This window comes from Mytilus trossulus, chromosome 3, assembly GCF_036588685.1.
Source record: "Mytilus trossulus isolate FHL-02 chromosome 3, PNRI_Mtr1.1.1.hap1, whole genome shotgun sequence".
In the NCBI taxonomy this organism is placed as follows: domain Eukaryota; kingdom Metazoa; phylum Mollusca; class Bivalvia; order Mytilida; family Mytilidae; genus Mytilus; species Mytilus trossulus.
Genome location: NC_086375.1, coordinates 16,990,020 through 17,013,364, shown reverse-complemented (window position 1 = coordinate 17,013,364; position 23,345 = coordinate 16,990,020). Strand labels below are relative to the sequence as shown.

At 37.7% G+C, this 23,345-nt stretch overlaps 20 non-coding genes across 20 annotated transcripts; all 20 read left to right on the top strand.

The window, feature by feature from the left end:
- Window positions 1-1,100: 1,100 nt before the first annotated feature.
- Trnar-ucg (transfer RNA arginine (anticodon UCG)) lies at window positions 1,101-1,173 on the top strand. The gene has a single exon. It is a non-coding gene; the product is annotated as a tRNA-Arg (tRNA).
- A 2,129-nt stretch (window positions 1,174-3,302) lies between these two features.
- Trnar-ucg (transfer RNA arginine (anticodon UCG)) lies at window positions 3,303-3,375 on the top strand. Its single transcript has one exon. It is a non-coding gene; the product is annotated as a tRNA-Arg (tRNA).
- A 1,028-nt stretch (window positions 3,376-4,403) lies between these two features.
- Trnar-ucg (transfer RNA arginine (anticodon UCG)) lies at window positions 4,404-4,476 on the top strand. Its single transcript has one exon. It is a non-coding gene; the product is annotated as a tRNA-Arg (tRNA).
- A 1,028-nt stretch (window positions 4,477-5,504) lies between these two features.
- On the top strand, window positions 5,505-5,577 carry Trnar-ucg (transfer RNA arginine (anticodon UCG)). Its single transcript has one exon. It is a non-coding gene; the product is annotated as a tRNA-Arg (tRNA).
- Window positions 5,578-6,605: 1,028 nt separating this feature from the next.
- Window positions 6,606-6,678, top strand: Trnar-ucg (transfer RNA arginine (anticodon UCG)). Its single transcript has one exon. It is a non-coding gene; the product is annotated as a tRNA-Arg (tRNA).
- A 1,028-nt stretch (window positions 6,679-7,706) lies between these two features.
- On the top strand, window positions 7,707-7,779 carry Trnar-ucg (transfer RNA arginine (anticodon UCG)). Its single transcript has one exon. It is a non-coding gene; the product is annotated as a tRNA-Arg (tRNA).
- Window positions 7,780-8,807: 1,028 nt separating this feature from the next.
- On the top strand, window positions 8,808-8,880 carry Trnar-ucg (transfer RNA arginine (anticodon UCG)). Its single transcript has one exon. It is a non-coding gene; the product is annotated as a tRNA-Arg (tRNA).
- A 1,028-nt stretch (window positions 8,881-9,908) lies between these two features.
- Trnar-acg (transfer RNA arginine (anticodon ACG)) lies at window positions 9,909-9,981 on the top strand. Its single transcript has one exon. It is a non-coding gene; the product is annotated as a tRNA-Arg (tRNA).
- Window positions 9,982-11,009: 1,028 nt separating this feature from the next.
- Trnar-ucg (transfer RNA arginine (anticodon UCG)) lies at window positions 11,010-11,082 on the top strand. The gene has a single exon. It is a non-coding gene; the product is annotated as a tRNA-Arg (tRNA).
- A 1,028-nt stretch (window positions 11,083-12,110) lies between these two features.
- Window positions 12,111-12,183, top strand: Trnar-ucg (transfer RNA arginine (anticodon UCG)). Its single transcript has one exon. It is a non-coding gene; the product is annotated as a tRNA-Arg (tRNA).
- Window positions 12,184-13,211: 1,028 nt separating this feature from the next.
- Trnar-ucg (transfer RNA arginine (anticodon UCG)) lies at window positions 13,212-13,284 on the top strand. The gene has a single exon. It is a non-coding gene; the product is annotated as a tRNA-Arg (tRNA).
- A 1,028-nt stretch (window positions 13,285-14,312) lies between these two features.
- Window positions 14,313-14,385, top strand: Trnar-ucg (transfer RNA arginine (anticodon UCG)). The gene has a single exon. It is a non-coding gene; the product is annotated as a tRNA-Arg (tRNA).
- A 1,028-nt stretch (window positions 14,386-15,413) lies between these two features.
- Trnar-ucg (transfer RNA arginine (anticodon UCG)) lies at window positions 15,414-15,486 on the top strand. The gene has a single exon. It is a non-coding gene; the product is annotated as a tRNA-Arg (tRNA).
- A 1,028-nt stretch (window positions 15,487-16,514) lies between these two features.
- On the top strand, window positions 16,515-16,587 carry Trnar-ucg (transfer RNA arginine (anticodon UCG)). Its single transcript has one exon. It is a non-coding gene; the product is annotated as a tRNA-Arg (tRNA).
- Window positions 16,588-17,615: 1,028 nt separating this feature from the next.
- On the top strand, window positions 17,616-17,688 carry Trnar-ucg (transfer RNA arginine (anticodon UCG)). The gene has a single exon. It is a non-coding gene; the product is annotated as a tRNA-Arg (tRNA).
- Window positions 17,689-18,716: 1,028 nt separating this feature from the next.
- Trnar-ucg (transfer RNA arginine (anticodon UCG)) lies at window positions 18,717-18,789 on the top strand. Its single transcript has one exon. It is a non-coding gene; the product is annotated as a tRNA-Arg (tRNA).
- Window positions 18,790-19,817: 1,028 nt separating this feature from the next.
- On the top strand, window positions 19,818-19,890 carry Trnar-ucg (transfer RNA arginine (anticodon UCG)). The gene has a single exon. It is a non-coding gene; the product is annotated as a tRNA-Arg (tRNA).
- Window positions 19,891-20,918: 1,028 nt separating this feature from the next.
- Trnar-ucg (transfer RNA arginine (anticodon UCG)) lies at window positions 20,919-20,991 on the top strand. The gene has a single exon. It is a non-coding gene; the product is annotated as a tRNA-Arg (tRNA).
- Window positions 20,992-22,019: 1,028 nt separating this feature from the next.
- Trnar-ucg (transfer RNA arginine (anticodon UCG)) lies at window positions 22,020-22,092 on the top strand. Its single transcript has one exon. It is a non-coding gene; the product is annotated as a tRNA-Arg (tRNA).
- Window positions 22,093-23,120: 1,028 nt separating this feature from the next.
- On the top strand, window positions 23,121-23,193 carry Trnar-ucg (transfer RNA arginine (anticodon UCG)). The gene has a single exon. It is a non-coding gene; the product is annotated as a tRNA-Arg (tRNA).
- Window positions 23,194-23,345: the final 152 nt, after the last annotated feature.

Sequence of the window (23,345 nt, the reverse complement as noted above, 5' to 3'; positions counted from 1 at the left end):
ACCGCGTGGCCTAATGGATAAGGCGTCTGACTTCGAATCAGAAGATTGCGAGTTTGAGTCTCGTCGTGGTCGAAGACTTTTTGCAGTAGCATGACCGAGGAATTTCGGCAGGCGATTTCTAAATAGCGATCCGTATTCACACGGCAATGTCAAAGTCAGCACAAGTTTTCGATCAACAAATATAAGATATCCTTGCAAATACTTTTTTCTTCTTCCTGAAATGAGAAATAAAATGCAGTCACTATATATATCTACATCTTTTGTATACCTTTATTGGATCAGATCACCCTGTAGAAATATACGGCGTATATTAAATGCGCGATCTTGAAACAGATTTTCAATGGAATCGGCATTCAGAGTCCGATTTCGTGTTTTGATTTTGAAAAAGACACTTTTGGCACGAAATTCACGGGTACGGCTGCGATCAAGTAAAATGATAGCAGGAACTCGTGCACTTTTATAGACCACCGTTTATGAAATCGATTTATGTCTAATAAACATTAGGTGGCAAATATAAAACTCACTAGATTGCAGTTATCGTGTATTTTTCCGTCTTCTACAAAGTGCCAAACGATACAATAAAAATTAACCGCCCAACGTGGGGCTCGAACCCACGACCCCGAGATTAAGAGTCTCGTGCTCTACCGACTGAGCTAGCCGGGCAGATGTATACCAATTGTAAAGAAATGGGTGTCGTTTGTAAGAAGCGGTTAGTGCGATAGTTATTTTTGAGTCAACCTGTTTGTCCATGACTATTTGTTACATCTAAAGAACAAATGCAAAACTATTTAATCAGTTCCATTGATTTTATATTGAAAAGCCACAAATTCTGTTAGCTTTAGTGTGAAAACAATGTTGGCGCCAAAATCTCAGAAATGTTTCATTGTCAATATAGAGCCCAGTAATAATGTAAATGCATTATAAAGCATATATATATATATGATATACGTTCGAATTCGATTCATTAGGCTATCACATTTTGTATTGTGTTTCTTGACCATTTTTGATTACGTCAAAGGCAGATTATTCAGAGAGAAGGCAAAATGCCACTATCCAGATTTGCGATGTTTAAGTTCTATTTTGCCCGAATGTATTGCTAAGACCGCGTGGCCTAATGGATAAGGCGTCTGACTTCGAATCAGAAGATTGCGAGTTCGAGTCTCGTCGTGGTCGAAGACTTTTTGCAGTAGCATGACCGAGGAATTTCGGCAGGCGATTTCTAAATAGCGATCCGTATTCACACGGCAATGTCAAAGTCAGCACAAGTTTTCGATCAACAAATATAAGATATCCTTGCAAATACTTTTTTCTTCTTCCTGAAATGAGAAATAAAATGCAGTCACTATATATATCTACATCTTTTGTATACCTTTATTGGATCAGATCACCCTGTAGAAATATACGGCGTATATTAAATGCGCGATCTTGAAACAGATTTTCAATGGAATCGGCATTCAGAGTCCGATTTCGTGTTTTGATTTTGAAAAAGACACTTTTGGCACGAAATTCACGGGTACGGCTGCGATCAAGTAAAATGATAGCAGGAACTCGTGCACTTTTATAGACCACCGTTTATGAAATCGATTTATGTCTAATAAACATTAGGTGGCAAATATAAAACTCACTAGATTGCAGTTATCGTGTATTTTTCCGTCTTCTACAAAGTGCCAAACGATACAATAAAAATTAACCGCCCAACGTGGGGCTCGAACCCACGACCCCGAGATTAAGAGTCTCGTGCTCTACCGACTGAGCTAGCCGGGCAGATGTATACCAATTGTAAAGAAATGGGTGTCGTTTGTAAGAAGCGGTTAGTGCGATAGTTATTTTTGAGTCAACCTGTTTGTCCATGACTATTTGTTACATCTAAAGAACAAATGCAAAACTATTTAATCAGTTCCATTGATTTTATATTGAAAAGCCACAAATTCTGTTAGCTTTAGTGTGAAAACAATGTTGGCGCCAAAATCTCAGAAATGTTTCATTGTCAATATAGAGCCCAGTAATAATGTAAATGCATTATAAAGCATATATATATATATGATATACGTTCGAATTCGATTCATTAGGCTATCACATTTTGTATTGTGTTTCTTGACCATTTTTGATTACGTCAAAGGCAGATTATTCAGAGAGAAGGCAAAATGCCACTATCCAGATTTGCGATGTTTAAGTTCTATTTTGCCCGAATGTATTGCTAAGACCGCGTGGCCTAATGGATAAGGCGTCTGACTTCGAATCAGAAGATTGCGAGTTTGAGTCTCGTCGTGGTCGAAGACTTTTTGCAGTAGCATGACCGAGGAATTTCGGCAGGCGATTTCTAAATAGCGATCCGTATTCACACGGCAATGTCAAAGTCAGCACAAGTTTTCGATCAACAAATATAAGATATCCTTGCAAATACTTTTTTCTTCTTCCTGAAATGAGAAATAAAATGCAGTCACTATATATATCTACATCTTTTGTATACCTTTATTGGATCAGATCACCCTGTAGAAATATACGGCGTATATTAAATGCGCGATCTTGAAACAGATTTTCAATGGAATCGGCATTCAGAGTCCGATTTCGTGTTTTGATTTTGAAAAAGACACTTTTGGCACGAAATTCACGGGTACGGCTGCGATCAAGTAAAATGATAGCAGGAACTCGTGCACTTTTATAGACCACCGTTTATGAAATCGATTTATGTCTAATAAACATTAGGTGGCAAATATAAAACTCACTAGATTGCAGTTATCGTGTATTTTTCCGTCTTCTACAAAGTGCCAAACGATACAATAAAAATTAACCGCCCAACGTGGGGCTCGAACCCACGACCCCGAGATTAAGAGTCTCGTGCTCTACCGACTGAGCTAGCCGGGCAGATGTATACCAATTGTAAAGAAATGGGTGTCGTTTGTAAGAAGCGGTTAGTGCGATAGTTATTTTTGAGTCAACCTGTTTGTCCATGACTATTTGTTACATCTAAAGAACAAATGCAAAACTATTTAATCAGTTCCATTGATTTTATATTGAAAAGCCACAAATTCTGTTAGCTTTAGTGTGAAAACAATGTTGGCGCCAAAATCTCAGAAATGTTTCATTGTCAATATAGAGCCCAGTAATAATGTAAATGCATTATAAAGCATATATATATATATGATATACGTTCGAATTCGATTCATTAGGCTATCACATTTTGTATTGTGTTTCTTGACCATTTTTGATTACGTCAAAGGCAGATTATTCAGAGAGAAGGCAAAATGCCACTATCCAGATTTGCGATGTTTAAGTTCTATTTTGCCCGAATGTATTGCTAAGACCGCGTGGCCTAATGGATAAGGCGTCTGACTTCGAATCAGAAGATTGCGAGTTCGAGTCTCGTCGTGGTCGAAGACTTTTTGCAGTAGCATGACCGAGGAATTTCGGCAGGCGATTTCTAAATAGCGATCCGTATTCACACGGCAATGTCAAAGTCAGCACAAGTTTTCGATCAACAAATATAAGATATCCTTGCAAATACTTTTTTCTTCTTCCTGAAATGAGAAATAAAATGCAGTCACTATATATATCTACATCTTTTGTATACCTTTATTGGATCAGATCACCCTGTAGAAATATACGGCGTATATTAAATGCGCGATCTTGAAACAGATTTTCAATGGAATCGGCATTCAGAGTCCGATTTCGTGTTTTGATTTTGAAAAAGACACTTTTGGCACGAAATTCACGGGTACGGCTGCGATCAAGTAAAATGATAGCAGGAACTCGTGCACTTTTATAGACCACCGTTTATGAAATCGATTTATGTCTAATAAACATTAGGTGGCAAATATAAAACTCACTAGATTGCAGTTATCGTGTATTTTTCCGTCTTCTACAAAGTGCCAAACGATACAATAAAAATTAACCGCCCAACGTGGGGCTCGAACCCACGACCCCGAGATTAAGAGTCTCGTGCTCTACCGACTGAGCTAGCCGGGCAGATGTTTACCAATTGTAAAGAAATGGGTGTCGTTTGTAAGAAGCGGTTAGTGCGATAGTTATTTTTGAGTCAACCTGTTTGTCCATGACTATTTGTTACATCTAAAGAACAAATGCAAAACTATTTAATCAGTTCCATTGATTTTATATTGAAAAGCCACAAATTCTGTTAGCTTTAGTGTGAAAACAATGTTGGCGCCAAAATCTCAGAAATGTTTCATTGTCAATATAGAGCCCAGTAATAATGTAAATGCATTATAAAGCATATATATATATATGATATACGTTCGAATTCGATTCATTAGGCTATCACATTTTGTATTGTGTTTCTTGACCATTTTTGATTACGTCAAAGGCAGATTATTCAGAGAGAAGGCAAAATGCCACTATCCAGATTTGCGATGTTTAAGTTCTATTTTGCCCGAATGTATTGCTAAGACCGCGTGGCCTAATGGATAAGGCGTCTGACTTCGAATCAGAAGATTGCGAGTTCGAGTCTCGTCGTGGTCGAAGACTTTTTGCAGTAGCATGACCGAGGAATTTCGGCAGGCGATTTCTAAATAGCGATCCGTATTCACACGGCAATGTCAAAGTCAGCACAAGTTTTCGATCAACAAATATAAGATATCCTTGCAAATACTTTTTTCTTCTTCCTGAAATGAGAAATAAAATGCAGTCACTATATATATCTACATCTTTTGTATACCTTTATTGGATCAGATCACCCTGTAGAAATATACGGCGTATATTAAATGCGCGATCTTGAAACAGATTTTCAATGGAATCGGCATTCAGAGTCCGATTTCGTGTTTTGATTTTGAAAAAGACACTTTTGGCACGAAATTCACGGGTACGGCTGCGATCAAGTAAAATGATAGCAGGAACTCGTGCACTTTTATAGACCACCGTTTATGAAATCGATTTATGTCTAATAAACATTAGGTGGCAAATATAAAACTCACTAGATTGCAGTTATCGTGTATTTTTCCGTCTTCTACAAAGTGCCAAACGATACAATAAAAATTAACCGCCCAACGTGGGGCTCGAACCCACGACCCCGAGATTAAGAGTCTCGTGCTCTACCGACTGAGCTAGCCGGGCAGATGTATACCAATTGTAAAGAAATGGGTGTCGTTTGTAAGAAGCGGTTAGTGCGATAGTTATTTTTGAGTCAACCTGTTTGTCCATGACTATTTGTTACATCTAAAGAACAAATGCAAAACTATTTAATCAGTTCCATTGATTTTATATTGAAAAGCCACAAATTCTGTTAGCTTTAGTGTGAAAACAATGTTGGCGCCAAAATCTCAGAAATGTTTCATTGTCAATATAGAGCCCAGTAATAATGTAAATGCATTATAAAGCATATATATATATATGATATACGTTCGAATTCGATTCATTAGGCTATCACATTTTGTATTGTGTTTCTTGACCATTTTTGATTACGTCAAAGGCAGATTATTCAGAGAGAAGGCAAAATGCCACTATCCAGATTTGCGATGTTTAAGTTCTATTTTGCCCGAATGTATTGCTAAGACCGCGTGGCCTAATGGATAAGGCGTCTGACTTCGAATCAGAAGATTGCGAGTTCGAGTCTCGTCGTGGTCGAAGACTTTTTGCAGTAGCATGACCGAGGAATTTCGGCAGGCGATTTCTAAATAGCGATCCGTATTCACACGGCAATGTCAAAGTCAGCACAAGTTTTCGATCAACAAATATAAGATATCCTTGCAAATACTTTTTTCTTCTTCCTGAAATGAGAAATAAAATGCAGTCACTATATATATCTACATCTTTTGTATACCTTTATTGGATCAGATCACCCTGTAGAAATATACGGCGTATATTAAATGCGCGATCTTGAAACAGATTTTCAATGGAATCGGCATTCAGAGTCCGATTTCGTGTTTTGATTTTGAAAAAGACACTTTTGGCACGAAATTCACGGGTACGGCTGCGATCAAGTAAAATGATAGCAGGAACTCGTGCACTTTTATAGACCACCGTTTATGAAATCGATTTATGTCTAATAAACATTAGGTGGCAAATATAAAACTCACTAGATTGCAGTTATCGTGTATTTTTCCGTCTTCTACAAAGTGCCAAACGATACAATAAAAATTAACCGCCCAACGTGGGGCTCGAACCCACGACCCCGAGATTAAGAGTCTCGTGCTCTACCGACTGAGCTAGCCGGGCAGATGTATACCAATTGTAAAGAAATGGGTGTCGTTTGTAAGAAGCGGTTAGTGCGATAGTTATTTTTGAGTCAACCTGTTTGTCCATGACTATTTGTTACATCTAAAGAACAAATGCAAAACTATTTAATCAGTTCCATTGATTTTATATTGAAAAGCCACAAATTCTGTTAGCTTTAGTGTGAAAACAATGTTGGCGCCAAAATCTCAGAAATGTTTCATTGTCAATATAGAGCCCAGTAATAATGTAAATGCATTATAAAGCATATATATATATATGATATACGTTCGAATTCGATTCATTAGGCTATCACATTTTGTATTGTGTTTCTTGACCATTTTTGATTACGTCAAAGGCAGATTATTCAGAGAGAAGGCAAAATGCCACTATCCAGATTTGCGATGTTTAAGTTCTATTTTGCCCGAATGTATTGCTAAGACCGCGTGGCCTAATGGATAAGGCGTCTGACTTCGAATCAGAAGATTGCGAGTTCGAGTCTCGTCGTGGTCGAAGACTTTTTGCAGTAGCATGACCGAGGAATTTCGGCAGGCGATTTCTAAATAGCGATCCGTATTCACACGGCAATGTCAAAGTCAGCACAAGTTTTCGATCAACAAATATAAGATATCCTTGCAAATACTTTTTTCTTCTTCCTGAAATGAGAAATAAAATGCAGTCACTATATATATCTACATCTTTTGTATACCTTTATTGGATCAGATCACCCTGTAGAAATACACGGCGTATATTAAATGCGCGATCTTGAAACAGATTTTCAATGGAATCGGCATTCAGAGTCCGATTTCGTGTTTTGATTTTGAAAAAGACACTTTTGGCACGAAATTCACGGGTACGGCTGCGATCAAGTAAAATGATAGCAGGAACTCGTGCACTTTTATAGACCACCGTTTATGAAATCGATTTATGTCTAATAAACATTAGGTGGCAAATATAAAACTCACTAGATTGCAGTTATCGTGTATTTTTCCGTCTTCTACAAAGTGCCAAACGATACAATAAAAATTAACCGCCCAACGTGGGGCTCGAACCCACGACCCCGAGATTAAGAGTCTCGTGCTCTACCGACTGAGCTAGCCGGGCAGATGTATACCAATTGTAAAGAAATGGGTGTCGTTTGTAAGAAGCGGTTAGTGCGATAGTTATTTTTGAGTCAACCTGTTTGTCCATGACTATTTGTTACATCTAAAGAACAAATGCAAAACTATTTAATCAGTTCCATTGATTTTATATTGAAAAGCCACAAATTCTGTTAGCTTTAGTGTGAAAACAATGTTGGCGCCAAAATCTCAGAAATGTTTCATTGTCAATATAGAGCCCAGTAATAATGTAAATGCATTATAAAGCATATATATATATATGATATACGTTCGAATTCGATTCATTAGGCTATCACATTTTGTATTGTGTTTCTTGACCATTTTTGATTACGTCAAAGGCAGATTATTCAGAGAGAAGGCAAAATGCCACTATCCAGATTTGCGATGTTTAAGTTCTATTTTGCCCGAATGTATTGCTAAGACCGCGTGGCCTAATGGATAAGGCGTCTGACTTCGAATCAGAAGATTGCGAGTTCGAGTCTCGTCGTGGTCGAAGACTTTTTGCAGTAGCATGACCGAGGAATTTCGGCAGGCGATTTCTAAATAGCGATCCGTATTCACACGGCAATGTCAAAGTCAGCACAAGTTTTCGATCAACAAATATAAGATATCCTTGCAAATACTTTTTTCTTCTTCCTGAAATGAGAAATAAAATGCAGTCACTATATATATCTACATCTTTTGTATACCTTTATTGGATCAGATCACCCTGTAGAAATACACGGCGTATATTAAATGCGCGATCTTGAAACAGATTTTCAATGGAATCGGCATTCAGAGTCCGATTTCGTGTTTTGATTTTGAAAAAGACACTTTTGGCACGAAATTCACGGGTACGGCTGCGATCAAGTAAAATGATAGCAGGAACTCGTGCACTTTTATAGACCACCGTTTATGAAATCGATTTATGTCTAATAAACATTAGGTGGCAAATATAAAACTCACTAGATTGCAGTTATCGTGTATTTTTCCGTCTTCTACAAAGTGCCAAACGATACAATAAAAATTAACCGCCCAACGTGGGGCTCGAACCCACGACCCCGAGATTAAGAGTCTCGTGCTCTACCGACTGAGCTAGCCGGGCAGATGTATACCAATTGTAAAGAAATGGGTGTCGTTTGTAAGAAGCGGTTAGTGCGATAGTTATTTTTGAGTCAACCTGTTTGTCCATGACTATTTGTTACATCTAAAGAACAAATGCAAAACTATTTAATCAGTTCCATTGATTTTATATTGAAAAGCCACAAATTCTGTTAGCTTTAGTGTGAAAACAATGTTGGCGCCAAAATCTCAGAAATGTTTCATTGTCAATATAGAGCCCAGTAATAATGTAAATGCATTATAAAGCATATATATATATATGATATACGTTCGAATTCGATTCATTAGGCTATCACATTTTGTATTGTGTTTCTTGACCATTTTTGATTACGTCAAAGGCAGATTATTCAGAGAGAAGGCAAAATGCCACTATCCAGATTTGCGATGTTTAAGTTCTATTTTGCCCGAATGTATTGCTAAGACCGCGTGGCCTAATGGATAAGGCGTCTGACTTCGAATCAGAAGATTGCGAGTTCGAGTCTCGTCGTGGTCGAAGACTTTTTGCAGTAGCATGACCGAGGAATTTCGGCAGGCGATTTCTAAATAGCGATCCGTATTCACACGGCAATGTCAAAGTCAGCACAAGTTTTCGATCAACAAATATAAGATATCCTTGCAAATACTTTTTTCTTCTTCCTGAAATGAGAAATAAAATGCAGTCACTATATATATCTACATCTTTTGTATACCTTTATTGGATCAGATCACCCTGTAGAAATACACGGCGTATATTAAATGCGCGATCTTGAAACAGATTTTCAATGGAATCGGCATTCAGAGTCCGATTTCGTGTTTTGATTTTGAAAAAGACACTTTTGGCACGAAATTCACGGGTACGGCTGCGATCAAGTAAAATGATAGCAGGAACTCGTGCACTTTTATAGACCACCGTTTATGAAATCGATTTATGTCTAATAAACATTAGGTGGCAAATATAAAACTCACTAGATTGCAGTTATCGTGTATTTTTCCGTCTTCTACAAAGTGCCAAACGATACAATAAAAATTAACCGCCCAACGTGGGGCTCGAACCCACGACCCCGAGATTAAGAGTCTCGTGCTCTACCGACTGAGCTAGCCGGGCAGATGTATACCAATTGTAAAGAAATGGGTGTCGTTTGTAAGAAGCGGTTAGTGCGATAGTTATTTTTGAGTCAACCTGTTTGTCCATGACTATTTGTTACATCTAAAGAACAAATGCAAAACTATTTAATCAGTTCCATTGATTTTATATTGAAAAGCCACAAATTCTGTTAGCTTTAGTGTGAAAACAATGTTGGCGCCAAAATCTCAGAAATGTTTCATTGTCAATATAGAGCCCAGTAATAATGTAAATGCATTATAAAGCATATATATATATATGATATACGTTCGAATTCGATTCATTAGGCTATCACATTTTGTATTGTGTTTCTTGACCATTTTTGATTACGTCAAAGGCAGATTATTCAGAGAGAAGGCAAAATGCCACTATCCAGATTTGCGATGTTTAAGTTCTATTTTGCCCGAATGTATTGCTAAGACCGCGTGGCCTAATGGATAAGGCGTCTGACTACGAATCAGAAGATTGCGAGTTCGAGTCTCGTCGTGGTCGAAGACTTTTTGCAGTAGCATGACCGAGGAATTTCGGCAGGCGATTTCTAAATAGCGATCCGTATTCACACGGCAATGTCAAAGTCAGCACAAGTTTTCGATCAACAAATATAAGATATCCTTGCAAATACTTTTTTCTTCTTCCTGAAATGAGAAATAAAATGCAGTCACTATATATATCTACATCTTTTGTATACCTTTATTGGATCAGATCACCCTGTAGAAATATACGGCGTATATTAAATGCGCGATCTTGAAACAGATTTTCAATGGAATCGGCATTCAGAGTCCGATTTCGTGTTTTGATTTTGAAAAAGACACTTTTGGCACGAAATTCACGGGTACGGCTGCGATCAAGTAAAATGATAGCAGGAACTCGTGCACTTTTATAGACCACCGTTTATGAAATCGATTTATGTCTAATAAACATTAGGTGGCAAATATAAAACTCACTAGATTGCAGTTATCGTGTATTTTTCCGTCTTCTACAAAGTGCCAAACGATACAATAAAAATTAACCGCCCAACGTGGGGCTCGAACCCACGACCCCGAGATTAAGAGTCTCGTGCTCTACCGACTGAGCTAGCCGGGCAGATGTATACCAATTGTAAAGAAATGGGTGTCGTTTGTAAGAAGCGGTTAGTGCGATAGTTATTTTTGAGTCAACCTGTTTGTCCATGACTATTTGTTACATCTAAAGAACAAATGCAAAACTATTTAATCAGTTCCATTGATTTTATATTGAAAAGCCACAAATTCTGTTAGCTTTAGTGTGAAAACAATGTTGGCGCCAAAATCTCAGAAATGTTTCATTGTCAATATAGAGCCCAGTAATAATGTAAATGCATTATAAAGCATATATATATATATGATATACGTTCGAATTCGATTCATTAGGCTATCACATTTTGTATTGTGTTTCTTGACCATTTTTGATTACGTCAAAGGCAGATTATTCAGAGAGAAGGCAAAATGCCACTATCCAGATTTGCGATGTTTAAGTTCTATTTTGCCCGAATGTATTGCTAAGACCGCGTGGCCTAATGGATAAGGCGTCTGACTTCGAATCAGAAGATTGCGAGTTCGAGTCTCGTCGTGGTCGAAGACTTTTTGCAGTAGCATGACCGAGGAATTTCGGCAGGCGATTTCTAAATAGCGATCCGTATTCACACGGCAATGTCAAAGTCAGCACAAGTTTTCGATCAACAAATATAAGATATCCTTGCAAATACTTTTTTCTTCTTCCTGAAATGAGAAATAAAATGCAGTCACTATATATATCTACATCTTTTGTATACCTTTATTGGATCAGATCACCCTGTAGAAATATACGGCGTATATTAAATGCGCGATCTTGAAACAGATTTTCAATGGAATCGGCATTCAGAGTCCGATTTCGTGTTTTGATTTTGAAAAAGACACTTTTGGCACGAAATTCACGGGTACGGCTGCGATCAAGTAAAATGATAGCAGGAACTCGTGCACTTTTATAGACCACCGTTTATGAAATCGATTTATGTCTAATAAACATTAGGTGGCAAATATAAAACTCACTAGATTGCAGTTATCGTGTATTTTTCCGTCTTCTACAAAGTGCCAAACGATACAATAAAAATTAACCGCCCAACGTGGGGCTCGAACCCACGACCCCGAGATTAAGAGTCTCGTGCTCTACCGACTGAGCTAGCCGGGCAGATGTATACCAATTGTAAAGAAATGGGTGTCGTTTGTAAGAAGCGGTTAGTGCGATAGTTATTTTTGAGTCAACCTGTTTGTCCATGACTATTTGTTACATCTAAAGAACAAATGCAAAACTATTTAATCAGTTCCATTGATTTTATATTGAAAAGCCACAAATTCTGTTAGCTTTAGTGTGAAAACAATGTTGGCGCCAAAATCTCAGAAATGTTTCATTGTCAATATAGAGCCCAGTAATAATGTAAATGCATTATAAAGCATATATATATATATGATATACGTTCGAATTCGATTCATTAGGCTATCACATGTTGTATTGTGTTTCTTGACCATTTTTGATTACGTCAAAGGCAGATTATTCAGAGAGAAGGCAAAATGCCACTATCCAGATTTGCGATGTTTAAGTTCTATTTTGCCCGAATGTATTGCTAAGACCGCGTGGCCTAATGGATAAGGCGTCTGACTTCGAATCAGAAGATTGCGAGTTCGAGTCTCGTCGTGGTCGAAGACTTTTTGCAGTAGCATGACCGAGGAATTTCGGCAGGCGATTTCTAAATAGCGATCCGTATTCACACGGCAATGTCAAAGTCAGCACAAGTTTTCGATCAACAAATATAAGATATCCTTGCAAATACTTTTTTCTTCTTCCTGAAATGAGAAATAAAATGCAGTCACTATATATATCTACATCTTTTGTATACCTTTATTGGATCAGATCACCCTGTAGAAATATACGGCGTATATTAAATGCGCGATCTTGAAACAGATTTTCAATGGAATCGGCATTCAGAGTCCGATTTCGTGTTTTGATTTTGAAAAAGACACTTTTGGCACGAAATTCACGGGTACGGCTGCGATCAAGTAAAATGATAGCAGGAACTCGTGCACTTTTATAGACCACCGTTTATGAAATCGATTTATGTCTAATAAACATTAGGTGGCAAATATAAAACTCACTAGATTGCAGTTATCGTGTATTTTTCCGTCTTCTACAAAGTGCCAAACGATACAATAAAAATTAACCGCCCAACGTGGGGCTCGAACCCACGACCCCGAGATTAAGAGTCTCGTGCTCTACCGACTGAGCTAGCCGGGCAGATGTATACCAATTGTAAAGAAATGGGTGTCGTTTGTAAGAAGCGGTTAGTGCGATAGTTATTTTTGAGTCAACCTGTTTGTCCATGACTATTTGTTACATCTAAAGAACAAATGCAAAACTATTTAATCAGTTCCATTGATTTTATATTGAAAAGCCACAAATTCTGTTAGCTTTAGTGTGAAAACAATGTTGGCGCCAAAATCTCAGAAATGTTTCATTGTCAATATAGAGCCCAGTAATAATGTAAATGCATTATAAAGCATATATATATATATGATATACGTTCGAATTCGATTCATTAGGCTATCACATGTTGTATTGTGTTTCTTGACCATTTTTGATTACGTCAAAGGCAGATTATTCAGAGAGAAGGCAAAATGCCACTATCCAGATTTGCGATGTTTAAGTTCTATTTTGCCCGAATGTATTGCTAAGACCGCGTGGCCTAATGGATAAGGCGTCTGACTTCGAATCAGAAGATTGCGAGTTCGAGTCTCGTCGTGGTCGAAGACTTTTTGCAGTAGCATGACCGAGGAATTTCGGCAGGCGATTTCTAAATAGCGATCCGTATTCACACGGCAATGTCAAAGTCAGCACAAGTTTTCGATCAACAAATATAAGATATCCTTGCAAATACTTTTTTCTTCTTCCTGAAATGAGAAATAAAATGCAGTCACTATATATATCTACATCTTTTGTATACCTTTATTGGATCAGATCACCCTGTAGAAATATACGGCGTATATTAAATGCGCGATCTTGAAACAGATTTTCAATGGAATCGGCATTCAGAGTCCGATTTCGTGTTTTGATTTTGAAAAAGACACTTTTGGCACGAAATTCACGGGTACGGCTGCGATCAAGTAAAATGATAGCAGGAACTCGTGCACTTTTATAGACCACCGTTTATGAAATCGATTTATGTCTAATAAACATTAGGTGGCAAATATAAAACTCACTAGATTGCAGTTATCGTGTATTTTTCCGTCTTCTACAAAGTGCCAAACGATACAATAAAAATTAACCGCCCAACGTGGGGCTCGAACCCACGACCCCGAGATTAAGAGTCTCGTGCTCTACCGACTGAGCTAGCCGGGCAGATGTATACCAATTGTAAAGAAATGGGTGTCGTTTGTAAGAAGCGGTTAGTGCGATAGTTATTTTTGAGTCAACCTGTTTGTCCATGACTATTTGTTACATCTAAAGAACAAATGCAAAACTATTTAATCAGTTCCATTGATTTTATATTGAAAAGCCACAAATTCTGTTAGCTTTAGTGTGAAAACAATGTTGGCGCCAAAATCTCAGAAATGTTTCATTGTCAATATAGAGCCCAGTAATAATGTAAATGCATTATAAAGCATATATATATATATGATATACGTTCGAATTCGATTCATTAGGCTATCACATTTTGTATTGTGTTTCTTGACCATTTTTGATTACGTCAAAGGCAGATTATTCAGAGAGAAGGCAAAATGCCACTATCCAGATTTGCGATGTTTAAGTTCTATTTTGCCCGAATGTATTGCTAAGACCGCGTGGCCTAATGGATAAGGCGTCTGACTTCGAATCAGAAGATTGCGAGTTCGAGTCTCGTCGTGGTCGAAGACTTTTTGCAGTAGCATGACCGAGGAATTTCGGCAGGCGATTTCTAAATAGCGATCCGTATTCACACGGCAATGTCAAAGTCAGCACAAGTTTTCGATCAACAAATATAAGATATCCTTGCAAATACTTTTTTCTTCTTCCTGAAATGAGAAATAAAATGCAGTCACTATATATATCTACATCTTTTGTATACCTTTATTGGATCAGATCACCCTGTAGAAATACACGGCGTATATTAAATGCGCGATCTTGAAACAGATTTTCAATGGAATCGGCATTCAGAGTCCGATTTCGTGTTTTGATTTTGAAAAAGACACTTTTGGCACGAAATTCACGGGTACGTCTGCGATCAAGTAAAATGATAGCAGGAACTCGTGCACTTTTATAGACCACCGTTTATGAAATCGATTTATGTCTAATAAACATTAGGTGGCAAATATAAAACTCACTAGATTGCAGTTATCGTGTATTTTTCCGTCTTCTACAAAGTGCCAAACGATACAATAAAAATTAACCGCCCAACGTGGGGCTCGAACCCACGACCCCGAGATTAAGAGTCTCGTGCTCTACCGACTGAGCTAGCCGGGCAGATGTATACCAATTGTAAAGAAATGGGTGTCGTTTGTAAGAAGCGGTTAGTGCGATAGTTATTTTTGAGTCAACCTGTTTGTCCATGACTATTTGTTACATCTAAAGAACAAATGCAAAACTATTTAATCAGTTCCATTGATTTTATATTGAAAAGCCACAAATTCTGTTAGCTTTAGTGTGAAAACAATGTTGGCGCCAAAATCTCAGAAATGTTTCATTGTCAATATAGAGCCCAGTAATAATGTAAATGCATTATAAAGCATATATATATATATGATATACGTTCGAATTCGATTCATTAGGCTATCACATTTTGTATTGTGTTTCTTGACCATTTTTGATTACGTCAAAGGCAGATTATTCAGAGAGAAGGCAAAATGCCACTATCCAGATTTGCGATGTTTAAGTTCTATTTTGCCCGAATGTATTGCTAAGACCGCGTGGCCTAATGGATAAGGCGTCTGACTTCGAATCAGAAGATTGCGAGTTCGAGTCTCGTCGTGGTCGAAGACTTTTTGCAGTAGCATGACCGAGGAATTTCGGCAGGCGATTTCTAAATAGCGATCCGTATTCACACGGCAATGTCAAAGTCAGCACAAGTTTTCGATCAACAAATATAAGATATCCTTGCAAATACTTTTTTCTTCTTCCTGAAATGAGAAATAAAATGCAGTCACTATATATATCTACATCTTTTGTATACCTTTATTGGATCAGATCACCCTGTAGAAATATACGGCGTATATTAAATGCGCGATCTTGAAACAGATTTTCAATGGAATCGGCATTCAGAGTCCGATTTCGTGTTTTGATTTTGAAAAAGACACTTTTGGCACGAAATTCACGGGTACGTCTGCGATCAAGTAAAATGATAGCAGGAACTCGTGCACTTTTATAGACCACCGTTTATGAAATCGATTTATGTCTAATAAACATTAGGTGGCAAATATAAAACTCACTAGATTGCAGTTATCGTGTATTTTTCCGTCTTCTACAAAGTGCCAAACGATACAATAAAAATTAACCGCCCAACGTGGGGCTCGAACCCACGACCCCGAGATTAAGAGTCTCGTGCTCTACCGACTGAGCTAGCCGGGCAGATGTATACCAATTGTAAAGAAATGGGTGTCGTTTGTAAGAAGCGGTTAGTGCGATAGTTATTTTTGAGTCAACCTGTTTGTCCATGACTATTTGTTACATCTAAAGAACAAATGCAAAACTATTTAATCAGTTCCATTGATTTTATATTGAAAAGCCACAAATTCTGTTAGCTTTAGTGTGAAAACAATGTTGGCGCCAAAATCTCAGAAATGTTTCATTGTCAATATAGAGCCCAGTAATAATGTAAATGCATTATAAAGCATATATATATATATGATATACGTTCGAATTCGATTCATTAGGCTATCACATTTTGTATTGTGTTTCTTGACCATTTTTGATTACGTCAAAGGCAGATTATTCAGAGAGAAGGCAAAATGCCACTATCCAGATTTGCGATGTTTAAGTTCTATTTTGCCCGAATGTATTGCTAAGACCGCGTGGCCTAATGGATAAGGCGTCTGACTTCGAATCAGAAGATTGCGAGTTCGAGTCTCGTCGTGGTCGAAGACTTTTTGCAGTAGCATGACCGAGGAATTTCGGCAGGCGATTTCTAAATAGCGATCCGTATTCACACGGCAATGTCAAAGTCAGCACAAGTTTTCGATCAACAAATATAAGATATCCTTGCAAATACTTTTTTCTTCTTCCTGAAATGAGAAATAAAATGCAGTCACTATATATATCTACATCTTTTGTATACCTTTATTGGATCAGATCACCCTGTAGAAATATACGGCGTATATTAAATGCGCGATCTTGAAACAGATTTTCAATGGAATCGGCATTCAGAGTCCGCTTTCGTGTTTTGATTTTGAAAAAGACACTTTTGGCACGAAATTCACGGGTACGGCTGCGATCAAGTAAAATGATAGCAGGAACTCGTGCACTTTTATAGACCACCGTTTATGAAATCGATTTATGTCTAATAAACATTAGGTGGCAAATATAAAACTCACTAGATTGCAGTTATCGTGTATTTTTCCGTCTTCTACAAAGTGCCAAACGATACAATAAAAATTAACCGCCCAACGTGGGGCTCGAACCCACGACCCCGAGATTAAGAGTCTCGTGCTCTACCGACTGAGCTAGCCGGGCAGATGTATACCAATTGTAAAGAAATGGGTGTCGTTTGTAAGAAGCGGTTAGTGCGATAGTTATTTTTGAGTCAACCTGTTTGTCCATGACTATTTGTTACATCTAAAGAACAAATGCAAAACTATTTAATCAGTTCCATTGATTTTATATTGAAAAGCCACAAATTCTGTTAGCTTTAGTGTGAAAACAATGTTGGCGCCAAAATCTCAGAAATGTTTCATTGTCAATATAGAGCCCAGTAATAATGTAAATGCATTATAAAGCATATATATATATATGATATACGTTCGAATTCGATTCATTAGGCTATCACATGTTGTATTGTGTTTCTTGACCATTTTTGATTACGTCAAAGGCAGATTATTCAGAGAGAAGGCAAAATGCCACTATCCAGATTTGCGATGTTTAAGTTCTATTTTGCCCGAATGTATTGCTAAGACCGCGTGGCCTAATGGATAAGGCGTCTGACTTCGAATCAGAAGATTGCGAGTTCGAGTCTCGTCGTGGTCGAAGACTTTTTGCAGTAGCATGACCGAGGAATTTCGGCAGGCGATTTCTAAATAGCGATCCGTATTCACACGGCAATGTCAAAGTCAGCACAAGTTTTCGATCAACAAATATAAGATATCCTTGCAAATACTTTTTTCTTCTTCCTGAAATGAGAAATAAAATGCAGTCACTATATATATCTACATCTTTTGTATACCTTTATTGGATCAGATCACCCTGTAGAAATATACGGCGTATATTAAATGCGCGATCTTGAAACAGATTTTCAATGGAATCGGCATTCAGAGTCCGATTTCGTGTTTTGATTTTGAAAAAGACACTTTTGGCACGAAATTCACGGGTACGGCTGCGATCAAGTAAAATGATAGCAGGAACTCGTGCACTTTTATAGACCACCGTTTATGAAATCGATTTATGTCTAATAAACATTAGGTGGCAAATATAAAACTCACTAGATTGCAGTTATCGTGTATTTTTCCGTCTTCTACAAAGTGCCAAACGATACAATAAAAATTAACCGCCCAACGTGGGGCTCGAACCCACGACCCCGAGATTAAGAGTCTCGTGCTCTACCGACTGAGCTAGCCGGGCAGATGTATACCAATTGTAAAGAAATGGGTGTCGTTTGTAAGAAGCGGTTAGTGCGATAGTTATTTTTGAGTCAACCTGTTTGTCCATGACTATTTGTTACATCTAAAGAACAAATGCAAAACTATTTAATCAGTTCCATTGATTTTATATTGAAAAGCCACAAATTCTGTTAGCTTTAGTGTGAAAACAATGTTGGCGCCAAAATCTCAGAAATGTTTCATTGTCAATATAGAGCCCAGTAATAATGTAAATGCATTATAAAGCATATATATATATATGATATACGTTCGAATTCGATTCATTAGGCTATCACATTTTGTATTGTGTTTCTTGACCATTTTTGATTACGTCAAAGGCAGATTATTCAGAGAGAAGGCAAAATGCCACTATCCAGATTTGCGATGTTTAAGTTCTATTTTGCCCGAATGTATTGCTAAGACCGCGTGGCCTAATGGATAAGGCGTCTGACTTCGAATCAGAAGATTGCGAGTTCGAGTCTCGTCGTGGTCGAAGACTTTTTGCAGTAGCATGACCGAGGAATTTCGGCAGGCGATTTCTAAATAGCGATCCGTATTCACACGGCAATGTCAAAGTCAGCACAAGTTTTCGATCAACAAATATAAGATATCCTTGCAAATACTTTTTTCTTCTTCCTGAAATGAGAAATAAAATGCAGTCACTATATATATCTACATCTTTTGTATACCTTTATTGGATCAGATCACCCTGTAGAAATATACGGCGTATATTAAATGCGCGATCTTGAAACAGATTTTCAATGGAATCGGCATTCAGAGTCCGATTTCGTGTTTTGATTTTGAAAAAGACACTTTTGGCACGAAATTCACGGGTACGGCTGCGATCAAGTAAAATGATAGCAGGAACTCGTGCACTTTTATAGACCACCGTTTATGAAATCGATTTATGTCTAATAAACATTAGGTGGCAAATATAAAACTCACTAGATTGCAGTTATCGTGTATTTTTCCGTCTTCTACAAAGTGCCAAACGATACAATAAAAATTAACCGCCCAACGTGGGGCTCGAACCCACGACCCCGAGATTAAGAGTCTCGTGCTCTACCGACTGAGCTAGCCGGGCAGATGTATACCAATTGTAAAGAAATGGGTGTCGTTTGTAAGAAGCGGTTAGTGCGATAGTTATTTTTGAGTCAACCTGTTTGTCCATGACTATTTGTTACATCTAAAGAACAAATGCAAAACTATTTAATCAGTTCCATTGATTTTATATTGAAAAGCCACAAATTCTGTTAGCTTTAGTGTGAAAACAATGTTGGCGCCAAAATCTCAGAAATGTTTCATTGTCAATATAGAGCCCAGTAATAATGTAAATGCATTATAAAGCATATATATATATATGATATACGTTCGAATTCGATTCATTAGGCTATCACATGTTGTATTGTGTTTCTTGACCATTTTTGATTACGTCAAAGGCAGATTATTCAGAGAGAAGGCAAAATGCCACTATCCAGATTTGCGATGTTTAAGTTCTATTTTGCCCGAATGTATTGCTAAGACCGCGTGGCCTAATGGATAAGGCGTCTGACTTCGAATCAGAAGATTGCGAGTTCGAGTCTCGTCGTGGTCGAAGACTTTTTGCAGTAGCATGACCGAGGAATTTCGGCAGGCGATTTCTAAATAGCGATCCGTATTCACACGGCAATGTCAAAGTCAGCACAAGTTTTCGATCAACAAATATAAGATATCCTTGCAAATACTTTTTTCTTCTTCCTGAAATGAGAAATAAAATGCAGTCACTATATATATCTACATCTTTTGTATACCTTTATTGGATCAGATCACCCAGTAGAAATATACGGCGTATATTAAATGCGCGATCTTGAAACAGATTTTCAATGGAATCGGCATTCAGAGTCCGATTTCGTGTTTTGATTTTGAAAAAGACACTTTTGGCACGAAATTCACGGGTACGGCTGCGATCAAGTAAAATGATAGCAGGAACTCGTGCACTTTTATAGACCACCGTTTATGAAATCGATTTATGTCTAATAAACATTAGGTGGCAAATATAAAACTCACTAGATTGCAGTTATCGTGTATTTTTCCGTCTTCTACAAAGTGCCAAACGATACAATAAAAATTAACCGCCCAACGTGGGGCTCGAACCCACGACCCCGAGATTAAGAGTCTCGTGCTCTACCGACTGAGCTAGCCGGGCAGATGTATACCAATTGTAAAGAAATGGGTGTCGTTTGTAAGAAGCGGTTAGTGCGATAGTTATTTTTGAGTCAACCTGTTTGTCCATGACTATTTGTTACATCTAAAGAACAAATGCAAAACTATTTAATCAGTTCCATTGATTTTATATTGAAAAGCCACAAATTCTGTTAGCTTTAGTGTGAAAACAATGTTGGCGCCAAAATCTCAGAAATGTTTCATTGTCAATATAGAGCCCAGTAATAATGTAAATGCATTATAAAGCATATATATATATATGATATACGTTCGAATTCGATTCATTAGGCTATCACATTTTGTATTGTGTTTCTTGACCATTTTTGATTACGTCAAAGGCAGATTATTCAGAGAGAAGGCAAAATGCCACTATCCAGATTTGCGATGTTTAAGTTCTATTTTGCCCGAATGTATTGCTAAGACCGCGTGGCCTAATGGATAAGGCGTCTGACTTCGAATCAGAAGATTGCGAGTTCGAGTCTCGTCGTGGTCGAAGACTTTTTGCAGTAGCATGACCGAGGAATTTCGGCAGGCGATTTCTAAATAGCGATCCGTATTCACACGGCAATGTCAAAGTCAGCACAAGTTTTCGATCAACAAATATAAGATATCCTTGCAAATACTTTTTTCTTCTTCCTGAAATGAGAAATAAAATGCAGTCACTATATATATCTACATCTTTTGTATACCTTTATTGGATCAGATCACCCTGTAGAAATATACGGCGTATATTAAATGCGCGATCTTGAAACAGATTTTCAATGGAATCGGCATTCAGAGTCCGATTTCGTGTTTTGATTTTGAAAAAGACACTTTTGGCACGAAATTCACGGGTACGGCTGCGATCAAGTAAAATGATAGCAGGAACTCGTGCACTTTTATAGACCACCGTTTATGAAATCGATTTATGTCTAATAAACATTAGGTGGCAAATATAAAACTCACTAGATTGCAGTTATCGTGTATTTTTCCGTCTTCTACAAAGTGCCAAACGATACAATAAAAATTAACCGCCCAACGTGGGGCTCGAACCCACGACCCCGAGATTAAGAGTCTCGTGCTCTACCGACTGAGCTAGCCGGGCAGATGTATACCAATTGTAAAGAAATGGGTGTCGTTTGTAAGAAGCGGTTAGTGCGATAGTTATTTTTGAGTCAACCTGTTTGTCCATGACTATTTGTTACATCTAAAGAACAAATGCAAAACTATTTAATCAGTTCCATTGATTTTATATTGAAAAGCCACAAATTCTGTTAGCTTTAGTGTGAAAACAATGTTGGCGCCAAAATCTCAGAAATGTTTCATTGTCAATATAGAGCCCAGTAATAATGTAAATGCATTATAAAGCATATATATATATATGATATACGTTCGAATTCGATTCATTAGGCTATCACATGTTGTATTGTGTTTCTTGACCATTTTTGATTACGTCAAAGGCAGATTATTCAGAGAGAAGGCAAAATGCCACTATCCAGATTTGCGATGTTTAAGTTCTATTTTGCCCGAATGTATTGCTAAGACCGCGTGGCCTAATGGATAAGGCGTCTGACTTCGAATCAGAAGATTGCGAGTTCGAGTCTCGTCGTGGTCGAAGACTTTTTGCAGTAGCATGACCGAGGAATTTCGGCAGGCGATTTCTAAATAGCGATCCGTATTCACACGGCAATGTCAAAGTCAGCACAAGTTTTCGATCAACAAATATAAGATATCCTTGCAAATACTTTTTTCTTCTTCCTGAAATGAGAAATAAAATGCAGTCACTATATATATCTACATCTTTTGTATACCTTTATTGGATCAGATCACCCTGTAGAAATATACGGCGTATATTAAATGCGCGATCTTGAAACAGATTTTCAATGGAATCGGCATTCAGAGTCCGATTTCGTGTTTTGATTTTGAAAAAGACACTTTTGGCACGAAATTCACGGGTACGGCTGCGATCAAGTAAAATGATAGCAGGAACTCGTGCACTTTTATAGACCACCGTTTATGAAATCGATTTATGTCTAATAAACATTAGGTGGCAAATATAAAACTCACTAGATTGCAGTTATCGTGTATTTTTCCGTCTTCTACAAAGTGCCAAACGATACAATAAAAATTAACCGCCCAACGTGGGGCTCGAACCCACGACCCCGAGATTAAGAGTCTCGTGCTCTACCGACTGAGCTAGCCGGGCAGATGTATACCAATTGTAAAGAAATGGGTGTCGTTTGTAAGAAGCGGTTAGTGCGATAGTTATTTTTGAGTCAACCTGTTTGTCCATGACTATTTGTTACATCTAAAGAACAAATGCAAAACTATTTAATCAGTTCCATTGATTTTATATTGAAAAGCCACAAATTCTGTTAGCTTTAGTGTGAAAACAATGTTGGCGCCAAAATCTCAGAAATGTTTCATTGTCAATATAGAGCCCAGTAATAATGTAAATGCATTATAAAGCATATATATATATATGATATACGTTCGAATTCGATTCATTAGGCTATCACATTTTGTATTGTGTTTCTTGACCATTTTTGATTACGTCAAAGGCAGATTATTCAGAGAGAAGGCAAAATGCCACTATCCAGATTTGCGATGTTTAAGTTCTATTTTGCCCGAATGTATTGCTAAGACCGCGTGGCCTAATGGATAAGGCGTCTGACTTCGAATCAGAAGATTGCGAGTTCGAGTCTCGTCGTGGTCGAAGACTTTTTGCAGTAGCATGACCGAGGAATTTCGGCAGGCGATTTCTAAATAGCGATCCGTATTCACACGGCAATGTCAAAGTCAGCACAAGTTTTCGATCAACAAATATAAGATATCCTTGCAAATACTTTTTTCTTCTTCCTGAAATGA